This window comes from Leuciscus leuciscus (genome assembly GCF_965113295.1).
Source record: "Leuciscus leuciscus genome assembly, chromosome: 6".
In the NCBI taxonomy this organism is placed as follows: domain Eukaryota; kingdom Metazoa; phylum Chordata; class Actinopteri; order Cypriniformes; family Leuciscidae; genus Leuciscus; species Leuciscus leuciscus.
Window position 1 is genome coordinate 34,458,146 of NC_138730.1, and position 14,702 is coordinate 34,472,847.

The following is a 14,702-nucleotide window of genomic DNA, read 5'->3' on the forward strand; positions in this document are numbered from 1 at the left end:
TTTTGACTGGCTCAGTTCTGCTTCTATGATAGAGGAGGGATAGTCTCTTTAATATTGGACTCACATAATGTTTCTGTTGTGCTGTCTTGCCTAAGAGAAATTATATAAATGTGGGGGGAAATGCAAAAAACTGCACTCACCCGATAGTCTATTACCATAATAAGGGAGTAATGATGTTGTAAATTGTGATGATTGCAAAATTATAGGATTTATTTTCTATTATACATCGGATTTCTGTAAGAGATAGTTGTCATGATTGTTGTGATAGGCTGCAGACTGCCGAGAGCGAGGGAGAGTGAGTACGTGATGAGGGATTTTAAAACAGTCGTTTTATTATGGGAGAGAGAGGGAAAGGGAGAGAGCGAGCGAGAGAGATGCGATAACAGCGTTTGCCCTGTTCATATTTGACTCAGTGCTTGTCATTGAACACCGACAGACTCACACAGCGCAGGAAGAAAGTCCACGCATTAAGATCGACATTACAAGGTAAAATATTCATTTTTTTTCTAGATCGCTCGGGATGAATTTAACACGAGCTATCAAAGCCAGAGCTTCTGTCTCCTTCATATTTTAGAGTCTATTTTTTTAATGTTGGGTTAAGGAATAAGCAGCCCAGTGCGCCGCACGAAGGATTTATTTGCAAATGTATTAATTTCAAATTAAGTATACAGGCTATATATTTTTGTGTTAGTTCCCTAATTTATTATTTAGGCTTTAAAGCGGTGTGAATAAGAAGAAACACCATCGTATTGTGTTCAGTTTGTGTCCGCTTGCATTTTTTATTGTCCATCTAAAGTTCACTACGATTGTTTTTAACAATGTATAGATCATTCAACAAATAGCCTAGTCAATACAAAGTAGGCTAGCCTACCGATGTTTCCCAATGACAATGTCCAAAAACTCAAGTAGACTACTCCTGACGGACTAACTGGGTGATGCACATGCATGCTGTTCGTCCTATAGGCTATAAGTGGTGGTTTTGTGATATATGAGTTATTAAATACTGGACTCACTCTTGGGAAACGCGGACCTTTCCAAGGAATTGAAGCAGATGGCGCGCGCGCTTCTGTCTGTCACCGTTGAGGGATTCACGGGGCAAACAGCATACACGTTTACCGACACCCCGGTGTTCGCGGGGCAAACATTAAACAGTTAGTCCTTTCTTAACGACGGCTTCACTGATGACACTCATTTGAGTCCCTAATAATGTTTTTAGTCGCAAATTAAGTGAGTGTGGCTGCGCGTGAGCGAGCGCGCGGCGGCAAGGCTGGATACGCTCTGCTGCTCGTGCCATGTGTTTACCCAAATACATTATTAGCGCGAATGCCCTTTTAGTATGCCAGACGTTGTTTTCTTTTCTCTCCATGTTTTTTGTAATAATGATTAGTCTACAGTTGGCTGTAGGTAGATTTGCTGCCGCTTTCATTACCCATAGCCATGGGTTACGTGAAGTAGCCGACATATGATGTTTTTGGGTTAAGTGCGCTTAAAAGGTCTGACCTCCCTGATTAAATCTTAACCCCCGATAAAACCTTTCGGGGGTTAAGATTCACAGCCACAAAAGTTAGAGTATTCAGAGGAGCCTTCTAAATAAGTCGCGTTCGTTTGAGGAGGTTACCATAGCAACAGCAGGTTGGTCCATAACTTTTCTTACGTACAGTACATCGTCAAAACAAGTAGGCTAACATAGGCTACCTCGAAAAAAATAAATAATAATCTCTTGACTAAAGTCATTTCATATTTTGCAGACTTTCGTTGTGATTACTAGGCTAATATGTATCATCAGTATTGGTTGAGTGTCTGTCACTTAAAGTCACCATCATGACATGAAATCAAAATTGGTCCGTATAAATTGCAGTATTTATTAAAAACTATTTATCCGTGCACATCATTATTATTATTATTATTATTATTATTTATTAATTTCAAGTGCCCTCTTAATCTTTTATCAAAATAACTTCTCTGATGATGTTTACGGGCGCAAGGGCAGGAAGACCTGTCACTCAGATTGCCTCAAACCACAATGATCGATCCAATCAATTCCCGATGGACAAAATCAAGTCATGTCCTAAATCTTGTTTGAGAAGCCATTTCTCTTGGATATACAGTATGCAGCTATAGGGAAGAAAAGATGATCTCAACTTCCGTTTCATGGCGACTTTAAATGTGTAATGTGCTTGTATATAAAAGTACTTTTATAAATAATCTATTCTCATTGTAATCCTACTTATAGTAAGTCCAATAAGTAATTCATGGTGGATTTTCCAACATTATGGCTTTACACTGTTTTAGCATCTTGACCAGCTGGACACTAAACTATTTACCCAAACAATGGAGTGAATTGTGGGCGGGACTAGCCTGTTAGTCCGACCACTGGGAAATGAAGGGAATGCATTTCTGTTTGTTGTCGCTAGGGGCAGAAAAGTTATACTTTACACATCTCAAAAGGAGCGGATGAATGTGGATATTTTTAAATGTGGGGAGATGTTTGTTTTTTTGCATTGCATTGTCTGGTTTTAAGTTATATTTTTTGGGATTGTTGTATAAAAACGCACTTGAGGAGCAGAAAGGAAGCTTAAAGAAGGGCCAAAAAGAAGACAAATAATATTGAGTCTCTGCACTCCAAATGTGTTTCTACATATCTTGTATTATGGGCTTATGATGTCCATATACACACCTTTCTTATTTTTTTTCTCCATGTGGTCCTTTCTTGTACAGTAATTGTCTGTGTGTGCCTTGAAACAAAAAGCGTTTTTCTCCTTTGATGATTTTGCTCTATCAAAGGGACCCAGATACAAATTGATTTTTGTTGTTGTTTTTATGTGAGTATATGCAGATATATATTTTTTTTGTGATGCACAAAATCCCTTTCAGCTTGGCTAAGCTTAAGCAAGGGGAGGTTCACTGTTACAAAATGGGCCAGGCAGGAGGCAGCTTGCAGTTCGGGTGAACACTCCTCTGATTTTATTTAACGCGACTCCAGCAATCTGTGTCAGCAATAAGCTTGTAATTGTTTACACACAAGGAGCTCTTGCATTTACCAAAGGAGAAATGGAGAAGAAGAGATGGTGTGAGGAGGAAATGTGAAAGGCATCCATGTTGAAATAGACAAGACATTGGCTCAATGACTTATGTTGGACAAAGGCTTTCCTTGCAAGAGACGGCAATATATAAATATGGTATTTTCACAGGGAAGACTGACTGACTCACAGCCTTAGGCATTACTTTAATTTACAATAGATGCAGCGATGAGCACATGCAAGGAGGAGAAGAAAAAGAACAAAAAGAAGTGAGGAATGGTGAGTGTAAATGTGTTTATGTTGTAAGATCCAAACCTGAAATATTTGCAGTCATAATTAAAGAAAAGGGCCCATTATATAACCGCTACACACCCTTAGCAATTTGGAAAGCAAGTGTTTCTGTTTCTACAGAAAAAAAGGGAATTGTTCCTCTAAAGAGCTTCCATCTACAGCAGGCCATTGAGTAAAATGAAGTCGACAAGCTTTATCAGATAAGAGGCCCTCAGAGACTAAGTTAAAGTGAGTATTAAAGCTAACATGGGGCTCTCTTTACCATCCTGAATCAGATTAGTATCATGCAGATTGTCTCTTTGGATACTAACAGACTGCTGTGCATCTTTTTGACATGGCACTTAGTGTCAGCAATGTTATAGCTATTTTTTTCTGTTCATTAGTGGAACATAACAAGCTAACTAAACACAGAAACCTTTTAACGGATGTTTTAAACCTTCTCTAAAAGAAAGGGAAGGTGTCCCACTGCAATTTGTTGGTGTGACTCAGGGTGATAACCTCATTGGTTCACCATGAGAAAGAGTCAGGTGAAGTGAGCAAATGAGGTGATACTTTCAATCTCTCTGGCTTTTAGAGAGCTTGCTGTGATAAGTAAAAAGCTCATGTGCTGGTAGTAAGAATCTGTGAATTATTGTGATGCACTTCAAACTGTTTTATTATTTTGTAATTTTAATGTTTTTCTGAATATATTGTGGGAGCCAGAAGTGCTTTTCATGCCAAAGGCAGGAAGTGGTCTCCACTGATAGGCAGTAAGTGGGACTGTTGTATGCTGTTGAAGTGAAAAATAAAGTAGCGCTTTAAGAGCTATTGGCACTGAGAATGAATATTCTCCACTAGAAATTAAAATGAAACAATTTATTCCCATGGACCTAACCACACTGGGGAATGATATGTGTCTGTCTGTCCGTCCATCCATCCATCCATCCATTCAAATGCCCAGTGGTGTAGCGGATCGGCACACAGGGAACGTCCTGCAAACATGTGGTGCGCCACGATAACGGACAACACCAGCCCGGAACACGCTTTCTATCGAGGGGGATTCTCGAGTTTGACTGTGGAACAACTCCCGTGTCTGATCATGAAAGAATTTCTCTATCCCAAACCTTGGTCCTTGTTCCCAGGTATCTTCTTAATGTTGCCAAATCCTTTTCAAGGCAAGTCATTTCACTCTGCTGCCATCTTGGCAACGACCCCAGGCAGCTATTTTTGATTATTGTGATTAATACAACTCCTGTCTGCTTGAATGGGGAAAGACTGAAATCTCCAAAATTGTTTGTGCTTCAATAACATAAAATCAGCAATAAAATCTGGCAAAAATGGTATCATGCATTTTATGTCTTTCCACAAATATTGAGTGTTGTGGTTTCTCCCATTCATTTATCTACAAGTAGGCTCCAGCACTCCTCTGAGACCGACATAAGATATAGAAGATGAATGGATTTATCTATAAGTGGTCCATCTCTTTCTCCTTACACTGTCTGCTATGTGGCCTAATCTTAAAGGGGCTGAGAATGAGGATGATCTGGTTGATTGGTTAATTCCATTCTAGCAGTCAGACAAACATTTGAATGACAACTATAAATCCGACACTATGATTAGTGCCACTCTGTAATACAGCTCTCAAACATCAGCTGCTCTACCAAGTGAGAAATATCATCTATTTTGATGGTGTATCATAATCCAACTGATTTCACAACCTCTTTGACACTAAGGCTACTCAAATCTTAAAGAAATATTCCAAGTTGAGTGCAAGTTAATTACTTGTTAATAAATACATTTGTGGTAAAGTTGATTACCAAAAAAAAAAAAAAAAACCTTGTCCTTTGTTTCTTTAAAAAAATTGCATAAATCGATATTATCTGAGGTACTTACAATGGTGAATAGGGCCTTTTTTTTGAGTACTTAAAAGTAGAAATATGAAGTATATACTTTTATAAAAGCTCTTACATTAACTTTTCTGGTAACACTGTATTGATTGTAAAGCGGTTTAATGTTTATGACATTGCATTGGCTTGGCAACAAAGTTCTAAAACTAGAATGTCATACAGAAGTATTCACACTAAAATCATCTTAACACTAATATTGTTGTTTTTTTGTTACTGTACTTTTGAAACAGTGAGTATTTTAAAGATTATTGATTGTCCCCATTCTCCTCTTTGCCAGTACCTCACTGTAACCCAGATTTATGCTTCTTTTAAAGATGTGGAAATGAAGTATTGTACTAATCAACATTATGACACGCTTTCTATTAATTGAGTTTAACTTGCACTGAACCCGGAATATTCCTTTAATCTGGAATATTGCTGAGTTTTCATGCAGAGAGATGTGGACATTACAGAATCTCCATCGGTAGATGTCCAGATGTCTTGTATTGACAATATCTCGCGTGTAATCTGCGTGTGATGTTTGCATTAGACTGAAGCCTCTCTCTATGAGTGTGTGAAAGTGAGATTGTTGTCTAGAAAAATGTGTGTGGTCATGAAAGAGACTAATGTGTCGGAGCCCAACCCCTAACACGAACGTCCAACAGGAATTGTGAAAATCCTATTGTAAATTTGCCTACTCTTCGAAGATAATTGGCTTATTTCTGTGTTAAATTGGTCTGTTCTACAGGATGTTGAGTGGGTTTAACACGCTCTCACTGCAGACACAGTATGTCAGTTTCTGTGGGACTCAGACTGGTATTACACGCAGAATTATTGTATGACAATGATGGACTGATAGCTGCGGAGGGCCTGAAGCAGAGGAAGAATGTGCGATGGCACATGGACTGGCATTCGCTTTATCAGACAGACAGACAGATGTATTCCCCCTCACACACAGTAATGCCTTCCTCTCTGGAAGAGCACAAATCACCAGTGAGATGGCTGCCTGGCTGGCTTTGGCGAATTTTAAATGTGAAATGTCATTTTCAGTTGCCATTTTGGCTCATATACAAGGAAGGTTGAACTTCATCTTGTTTACTTGCTGTCAGTTGCTTGCTGTCCTCCTACAGAAACCCATGCCAGTCATGAACACAACCAAGTTACCACCAATTTACCTGGTCTTATTAGAAAGTAGAAAAGATAAAAAATGTCTGTTGCATTTCCCCCCCCTAGTTGAGATTGTATGCTAGCTTTGGCTTGAGCATTTCAAGTCCAATGTTCTAAACAAAGCATATAATAACCTCGACAACCAGCCTTCTCCAGTGCCTGAAGTCCCAATTATGTCACAATTGACTCTGAGTCAAACTTCCAGTGACCCTGACAATCATCTTTCCTCACCTTGTGTTGAGTTTCAGATATCCGTCTCAAAATCTTTCCAATTTGCAGTCGAATGGAAATGTTGTCTCGCTATGTACCTTAATCATTATCTCCACATCAAACGAACAGAGCAGGCCTCAGTTTATGGCTTTGAAGATTTTTTTCTCATCAGTCTTGTGCCTCAAGGAGCCTCTAGATAAGTGTGTGTGTTCTCAAGTATGCTTTAACCCTTTAAAGGAATATTTCAGTTCAATACTTAAGCTCAATTGACAGTACTTGTGGCATAATTTTGATGAACACAGAAATTACTTTTCACACGCCCCCCTTTGGTTACAGTGAGTCACTTACAATGGAAGTAAATGGCACGCATATGTAAATGTTAAAATACATACTTTTTCAATAGTATAGCAACAAGACATTTAAAGGGTTTGTTCACCCAAAAATGAAAATTACTCGCCCTCATGTTGTTCCAACCCCGTAAGACTTTCGTTCATCTTTGGAACACAAATTAAGATATTTTTGATTAAATCTGAGAGCTGTCTCACTCCTCCATAGGCTTCTTTGTAATTGAAACTTGCCGGCCCAGAAAGTTAGTAAAGACAATGTTTAAAATAGTCCAAGTGACTACAGTGGCTCAACCATAAGTTTATCAAGCGACGAGAATACTTTTTGTGCGAAAAAACAAAATAAAAATGGCCAGCATCACACACTCATGACCAGCGTCGGCCAATAGTGAGCCTACGTTCTGACGTACAATCCAGAAGTGCTGCGCTGTTACACTATGTGAACCCACTCAGAGGCCCACACAGAAGAAAATGTTTTTTTGGGGCACTGTAGTCACTTGGACTATTGTAAACATTGTCTTTACTAACTTTCTGGGCCGGCAAGTTTCAATTACAAAGAAGCCTGTGGGGGAGTGAGCCAGCTCTCAGATTTAATCAAAAATATCTTAATTTGGGTGAACTAACCCTTTAACAATATTTGTGGTAACAAGATTTTGAATGAAAAAATGATTGCTAACCTTTTCAGCGTTTCAAATTTTACTACTTTGTTACCATAATAATGTAACACCTAAAAGCCTAAAACAACCATAAAAATAATCAATTCAACAGCTCAAACAATAAAGGTTTTAACATAATAATTAATGTAATTGCTTTTATAAAATTATAAGCTTTGCATTCCTTAAAAAATTGGCCCCAATTCCTTTCATTGCAAGTGCTGCAGCATAACCTTTTTTTTTTTTTTGAAAAAGAGGGTAACGTCAAGTTGACTGAGCTCAGCTTGTACTGAACCTGGAATATTTCTTTTAATGCAGTGAAATCCAAATAAAAAAAATGAGGCCTTAGCTCAGATAGTTAACATTAAGAGCCCTGAGGCACAATGTATCGCATGTACACACTTACACTGGCAAATGACAGATGAGTTTGTCAGCAGTTGCAGCTGCTTGCAGGGATAGAATTAGACAGCAGCATTTATGAATGCAAGAGTTCCGTAAACAAAAGTAAAGAAGTGGAGTATTAAAATAAAACTTCTCAATGCAAAATTAATTTGGATAAAATAAATATGTACTGTTTGCTTGATTTCCACAGACAAGTTAAGGACAAGTAGGACAATTGTGAGATATTTATTTAGTAGATAAAGAAGTAATAAATTACACAGTAGATGCTGTAGAGTGTTGTGTGTTGAAACAACATCGTTCTTCTACACCAGGGGTGTCCAATCCTGCCCCTGGAGGGCCAAAATCCTACACAGTTTAGCTCCAACCAGCTTCAACACTTGCCTGGAAGTTTCTACCAAAGCTACTTGAATGCAAGCCTCCAAGGGTAGCAAAAAAGAGTAACCTGCTAAGGTAAAATTTTAGTTTTTGCAAAAAAATTTTTTTTGATATATAACGCAGGTTATTGGCGCTGACTAAAAACAATTTTTAAATCAGTCAAATGCAAAATTCAAAATCTACTCACATAAGCACTTTAATTTAAAATGTCTTAAATGTCTGTACTGACTACAGATCTGTATAAATAATAGTTTGGTACAAGATCAAAATTAATGATTGACATTTCTCTTTAAATCGTTCCTTAAGTGTTTTAGAATTCTCCACCGTTGCTTTTACTTACTGACGGTTATAAATACGGCGGCTGTGAGGATAAAAATGACGTGGCTGAAACTGTAACAGATGAATGTGATGGGTACTTGGAGGGGCTGAAAAATAAAAGGGCTTGTTGGCATAATCTAGACAGGAAAGTTGTTGCAGAGGCAGAGTAACATTTTGATGAAAGATTATGAAAACATTCAGTTTTTAATAACATGCACTGAGGAACATGTATAAAGAAAATAAATAAGGTTCATTTTGTTTTCATGTTGTCTTAAAGCAGGTGTATCATTACATTTAAGTAATACGATCATTTAGAAGCTCAAAGATCCAAGTCAGTGATTGTTGTTTTTTTCCCCAACATTAGTAGCGAGCATTAGTACAACAGAGTGTCTGTGCTATAATATGGTCTTCTGTTTGTCAATGTGTACAAAACCACAAATGCGTCACCCACGCTATTGTTTAACAGTGTTCAAGTACCAACAACCCCCCTCCTTAACCACTTTTTTTCAATTTGATGTAGAAAATGTGCCTTGTCAGTTTGTGTGTGTGTGTGTGTGTGTGTGTGTGAGGATTTATTCCTACAGCTCTGTTTACCAGTGTGAATGATTATCCTCGTTTGTTAAAGTATGACTCTGATTATGTGAATCTCCAGTGGAGAGAGAGAGAGAGAGACTGAGATTCTAATAACCAGAAGAGGAGTGTTGTGAACCTGGTTCATTGGAAGCATAATTAATAGAGTGCGGTTCAGTTGTCATGCGTGATATTTCAGCTCTGGATATACTTGAGGAACTCTTTTGATGAATAGGCAATTAGAGAGAGCCCCCCTATGTCTGCTGCCTGACTGATCTCCTTTTAACAGCATTTCTGTTTCTCTGATACAATGCAAAATGAATCATCAATACCTGGGTCCAGGGAACGCTGAGTCTGTGATTTTAATTGTAGTAGGGTGTCGCGAACTGCTGGTAAATTTATATATGTGTGTGTGTGTGTGTGTGTGTGTGTGTGTGTGTTTCTGGCCCTTGATTACATTTGCAGTGAATTATCTGAAGCCATCAATAAATATGCATTTCAAATTTTTATACCTGAATAATTCTTGGATCTGATTCAATGTTGATGTCTCTAGGTTGCTGTGTTTAATGCTAATGCGTGATCGCTTGCCAAAGTTTGGCATAGTCTTAATTGAGTCTTTTTTTCATCCTTTTTCTGATGCATTAATCCTGCCCCCCCCCCCCCCCGCCCCAGATTGATTCTTATTAAAAAGGCTCATCACTCACTTCAATTAGAGAAGGGGGGTGGTGGGTTTGATTTTCAATGGCAGGCTTAAATCTTGTTTCTTGCTTCTTCTTTTTTGGAGTCCTTAATCGTAAAAGTGTTATATTATACATAATTGATGATCCTGCTTGGAAAAGAGGAACGCAATAAACAGCCGCCTCCTAAATGTTCAAAGGAGAAATCTGCTTGCGTTCCTCTTTATTGTGCGTTCCACTGAGACGGGGACTGATTCAAACAGAGAAGGGATAAAGTGAATGAGTTGTTTGAACTTTTGCGGAGAAACGAAAAAGCACTACAATGCTCAAGCCAGCCGGTCGAATAGCACACTCATGTAACGCACACATTTCTCAATCCGCCATGCTCAGTAATTCACTCAGTAATGCCATTTCAGTTTCCACAGACACTGAAGCTGATAGAATGATGATGGCGGCAGACTGAAGCTCAAAGGGCAATCCCATCAGGCTTTGCGGCTGCTGTGGTGATGGGGCCAGTGATAGGTGCTGGAAGGACTCACCAACAGTAATTGTAATTGTTTTATTGTGGTGAAGGTAGAAGAATAGTGAGGTTATTTTGTTGTGTGGAGCATCTTGTCTTACAGAGGTGAAATACAGCAACTACACAACACTGAAACGTTTTGTCTGAATCTGAGTTTAGATGAACCAAACCTGTCTGCTGCAGGACAGATCATAGAACAGGGGTAGGACACAAAAAAGAGGTTTAATCAATTTACTTTAAAGGACAAGTTCGGTATTTTACACTTAAAACCCTGTTTTCAGATCGTTTCTGATGAAATACAATGGTTAAGATTGAAATTTGGACAAATGCTGCTGGCCCGAGAATTTTCGGTTTCTGTGGTAGCACCCCCCCACCTCCACAATGGCTGCATAGGTGCACTGGAATAATCCTTCCTAAAACGCATTCAACTTTCGTTTACAAAGACGTGAAACTCACCGAGTGGTCAGGGGTGTTCACTGATATGCTCACACAAAAATCGCTGCAAAAGATGTTTTCCAACAGGTTTTATCGTAGTTTTTCATCCAATACAAGTCAATGGAGTTGGACAAAAACCACAGAAACCGAAAATTCTCGGGCCAGCAGCATTTGTCCAAATTTCAATCTTAACCATTGTATTTCATCAGAAACGATCTAAAAACAGGGCTTTAAGTGTAAAATACCGAACTTGTCCTTTAAAGGTATAATCAAGTATGCCTACTTTCTTACTATAAGGCTTAAGCTATAGATAAGAGGATAATTTATAGATCCTATGTATTGAAATAAATATTCTTAGGATATAAAATCCAAAAGTAAAATAGATTCTAATAATGAAACACACTGTAGGATCTTTCTTGGTGTCACAGCAAGTAAGAGCAGGCTAATTGATTGAAGTAATGATGCATTCACATGGAACTTGGAGTCGTGTTGATTCAGTAGCCCTTCTGAATGATTCATTAGTTCATTTATTAAAGGTTTCATCAGACTGATTCAAACCTGTAAGTACTAGTTTGTGAGACCAAATCATAATAAAATTGCTTGTGAATCGTTATGAGCTCCATTGCTTCAAGAGATAGTTTACCCAAAAAGGAAAATTCTGTCATCATTTACATTCCAAACCTGTATGACATTCTTGCTTCTATAGAATACAAAAGAAGATATTTTGATGATTATGTTGGTAATTATGTTGCATTTTTTTTGGTCCACACCATCAATAGGAACCTTCACAGTGTACTTACCAACATTATTCAAAATATCTTCTTTTGTGTTCCACAGAAAAAGAGAAAGTCATACAGGTCTGGAACGAGGATGAGTAAATGATTACAGGATTTTTAGGGTTTACCATTCCTTTTAAAAGCACTACAGGCACGGTGTCATGTGTGAAATATGTAAATATAAGTTATGCCCACCAATGAACTTGCTAATTGAATTTGAGAACTTACATTTTTCATATTTCGCACATGAATGCTCCACAATTCTAACACTTTGCACGGCCCACAGTTTGAAAACCACTGGTATAAGAGACCCCATGCGGTTCTAACTAAATTTTGTTTGCAGTTTTTTGCCTTTGCAAGTTAAATGCACAATCACAGACTCAGAATCACAGATGATTCTCATTTATTTTTCATTTGCTTGCAAATAGCCTAGACTTCAAAGGTTTGATTGATCCATACCTGGTAGTTTGGCGTGGCAAATATTTTCTTGCCTTCGGATCACGTTTTTTATGATGGGTCATAAGCGTGGAACTCTGCAGTGACCTTAATCTGGGGGAGGTCTTGAATTTTGAGAGCTTCGTTGTCTTTTTCCACCATCGTCATCTACAGTCAATTTGGACACCCAGGAAGCTGAGTGTGAATGACTTCATGTAGAGAGAAAATCTTGTGCTTGTTGACTCAAAGATCTAGTAATCGCAAAGCATTGCTTTCCTTAGTACATAGCTTTCTGAATCTCCGCTATTTATATGCAACCAGAACATAATATCAGAATCAGAGAACACCAGCGGTTATGTACACAGTTGTGTACACAGAAAGCTCTGTCCAAATCACTCGAGGGTGAAATTTGCTCAGAAGTAATACATCACAGAGAGTTTCAATATCATTTCCATCAACTCTAATGCCACACAAACGCACGCTCATTGGAATTCTTTTCCCATTTGAGATCGGAAAACTCTTATCGATCTCATCAGTGCAATAAAAGCTGCTAAATGCAATGCGATACACATATTCTGCCACAAGCTACATGTTGAAAGGACTATTTAAACATCTCCCTGTGACCCAGGTATGTTTGAATAAACAGGCTTTCTAGAGAATGCCATTGACTCGTGTGACAAATACATGGCCTAAAGTGTACATTTGACAACTTCTTCTAATGAATGCATTCTATCTCTGTATGTATTCATAATGTGTATACACTACTGGTTAAAAGATTGGAATAATTAAGACTATTTTTTGCTCACTTATGCTCACCAAGGCTGCATTTATTTGATCAAAAATACAGTAAAAACAGTAATACTGTGAAATATTGTTACAATATAAAAGAACTGTTTTCTTTTTAATTATATTTTAAAATGTAATTTATTTCTGTGATGGCAAATCAGATTTTTCAGCAGTCATTACTTCATTGTTACATGATCCTTCAGAAATCATTCTAATATGCATTTATTGATCAAATAAATGCATCCTTGGTGAAACTCTTAATTAATCCAAACCTTTCATCTGTATATTATATTATATTATATTATATTATTTTATATTATATTATATTATATTATATTATATTATATTATATTATGTTATATTATATTATATTATATTATATTATATTTCATTATTTATATATATATATATATATATATATATATAAATAATGAAATATAATAATATAATATAATATAATATACATATACATATATATATATATATATATACATAATTTTATAACTGCAACTAATAGCTTCTTTGTTACCTGGTTGACTGATGAAAACTTGCATTCCTGATTTCCTAAAGATTCCTTTTTGAGATTTCGGTCAGATTTTAACCCTTTTTGTGCATTATGCATTAGTTGGGTTATGAATGTTCAGTGGGCATTTCATGGGCAATTGGGCATGCTGTGTCAGGCTGAGACTTACCATTTTTGTTAATATTTTCCACATTTAAATCTCTTACATTTTTTTTTTTTAATATCAGGTCATTTTTATAACTATAAATATGCATGGTGTTGAGATAAATCATAGTGCTCCATAAAGTACCACTGTAATTTCCTTGACTGGCCAAATGCCCCCACTATAACAGAGTCAAGAGATCAACACACTTTAAGCTTGTCATTTGGAAATCGACCATTTAGTTGCTCTCATATTTTAAGGTCTGACAGAATAACATCTTGCCTTCTGCTGTTCTCTTTTTTGCATGCAGCCTAAACCTATGACTCTTGACCCTGAAAATGGACCCATGGCTACATGCTAAAGTTCAAGTGCTGAGGATTTGCCAATCGCTAAAAACAGACTTCAGGATTATTGTACTGTAAACGTTTTTTATTGCAAGTAAGCAACGTTTGCAGAGACTTAAATCCAGAAATAAAACTCAACCCACGTGCGAATTAGTTAAAATTAGCTTTTGCATTAGCATTCCAATTTTGGCACTAAGGTAATGCGAGTATTGTTGACTCTTGCTTGTGATGTTTCTCATTTGTAAGTCGCTTTAGGTAAAAAGCATCTGCTAAATGACTAGATGTAATTGCAAATGTGAGCAAACTGTAGAGCCTGCATTTGAGCTGCAGCCTGATTTGGTTAAAACTGCCTTTGGAGCAGGGTTAGTTTGAGCTGCAGTCCTGAAATAGAGAAATAGACCTGTCCTCCTGTCCAGTCAGACGTGAAATCACTAGACTCCTCTCTCCAGCCCCCACCCGGCAATAACCAATATCCTAGTCAAAGCTGAGAGCCAAAACTTGACAAAAAACTCGACAACTCACATGACAAAGTTTTATGAGTAACACCTGCACATGTCCACGTAACATTGCACACATGCACATCTGTGCGCAGATGTGGGTTGGTAGGTGTGTGGTTCTGACAGATCTGGGTAAAGAGTCTTGCATTGCGTCCTGTCATTTGTCGTTTTCCACATGTTGGCTGCTGCATCTACAGCTGTACTGTTAAAAGCACGATGACACCAGGCCATGGCTGTCATCACCAGGAAAAGAGAGTGAATCAGAGCATGGAGAAAGAAAGGAAACAGAGATGGAAGTGAGGGAAGGAGAAAGAGCAGCTGAGATTTTATGACACATTGTTGGGGGAGTTTT

The 14,702-nt window shown here is 37.7% G+C and overlaps 1 protein-coding gene across 2 annotated transcripts in view; it reads left to right on the plus strand.

The window, feature by feature from the left end:
• Window positions 1-262: 262 nt before the first annotated feature.
• cdh24b (cadherin 24, type 2b) overlaps window positions 263-14,702 on the plus strand; it is a 135,806-nt gene continuing 121,366 nt past the window's right edge. The window contains exon 1 of one of the 2 annotated variants that reach the window (XM_082173430.1): window positions 263-486. The gene's annotated coding sequence lies outside the window, so the exon portion shown is untranslated. The remainder of the gene's footprint in view (window positions 487-14,702) is intronic. The other variant, XM_082173432.1, reaches the window with a different exon arrangement.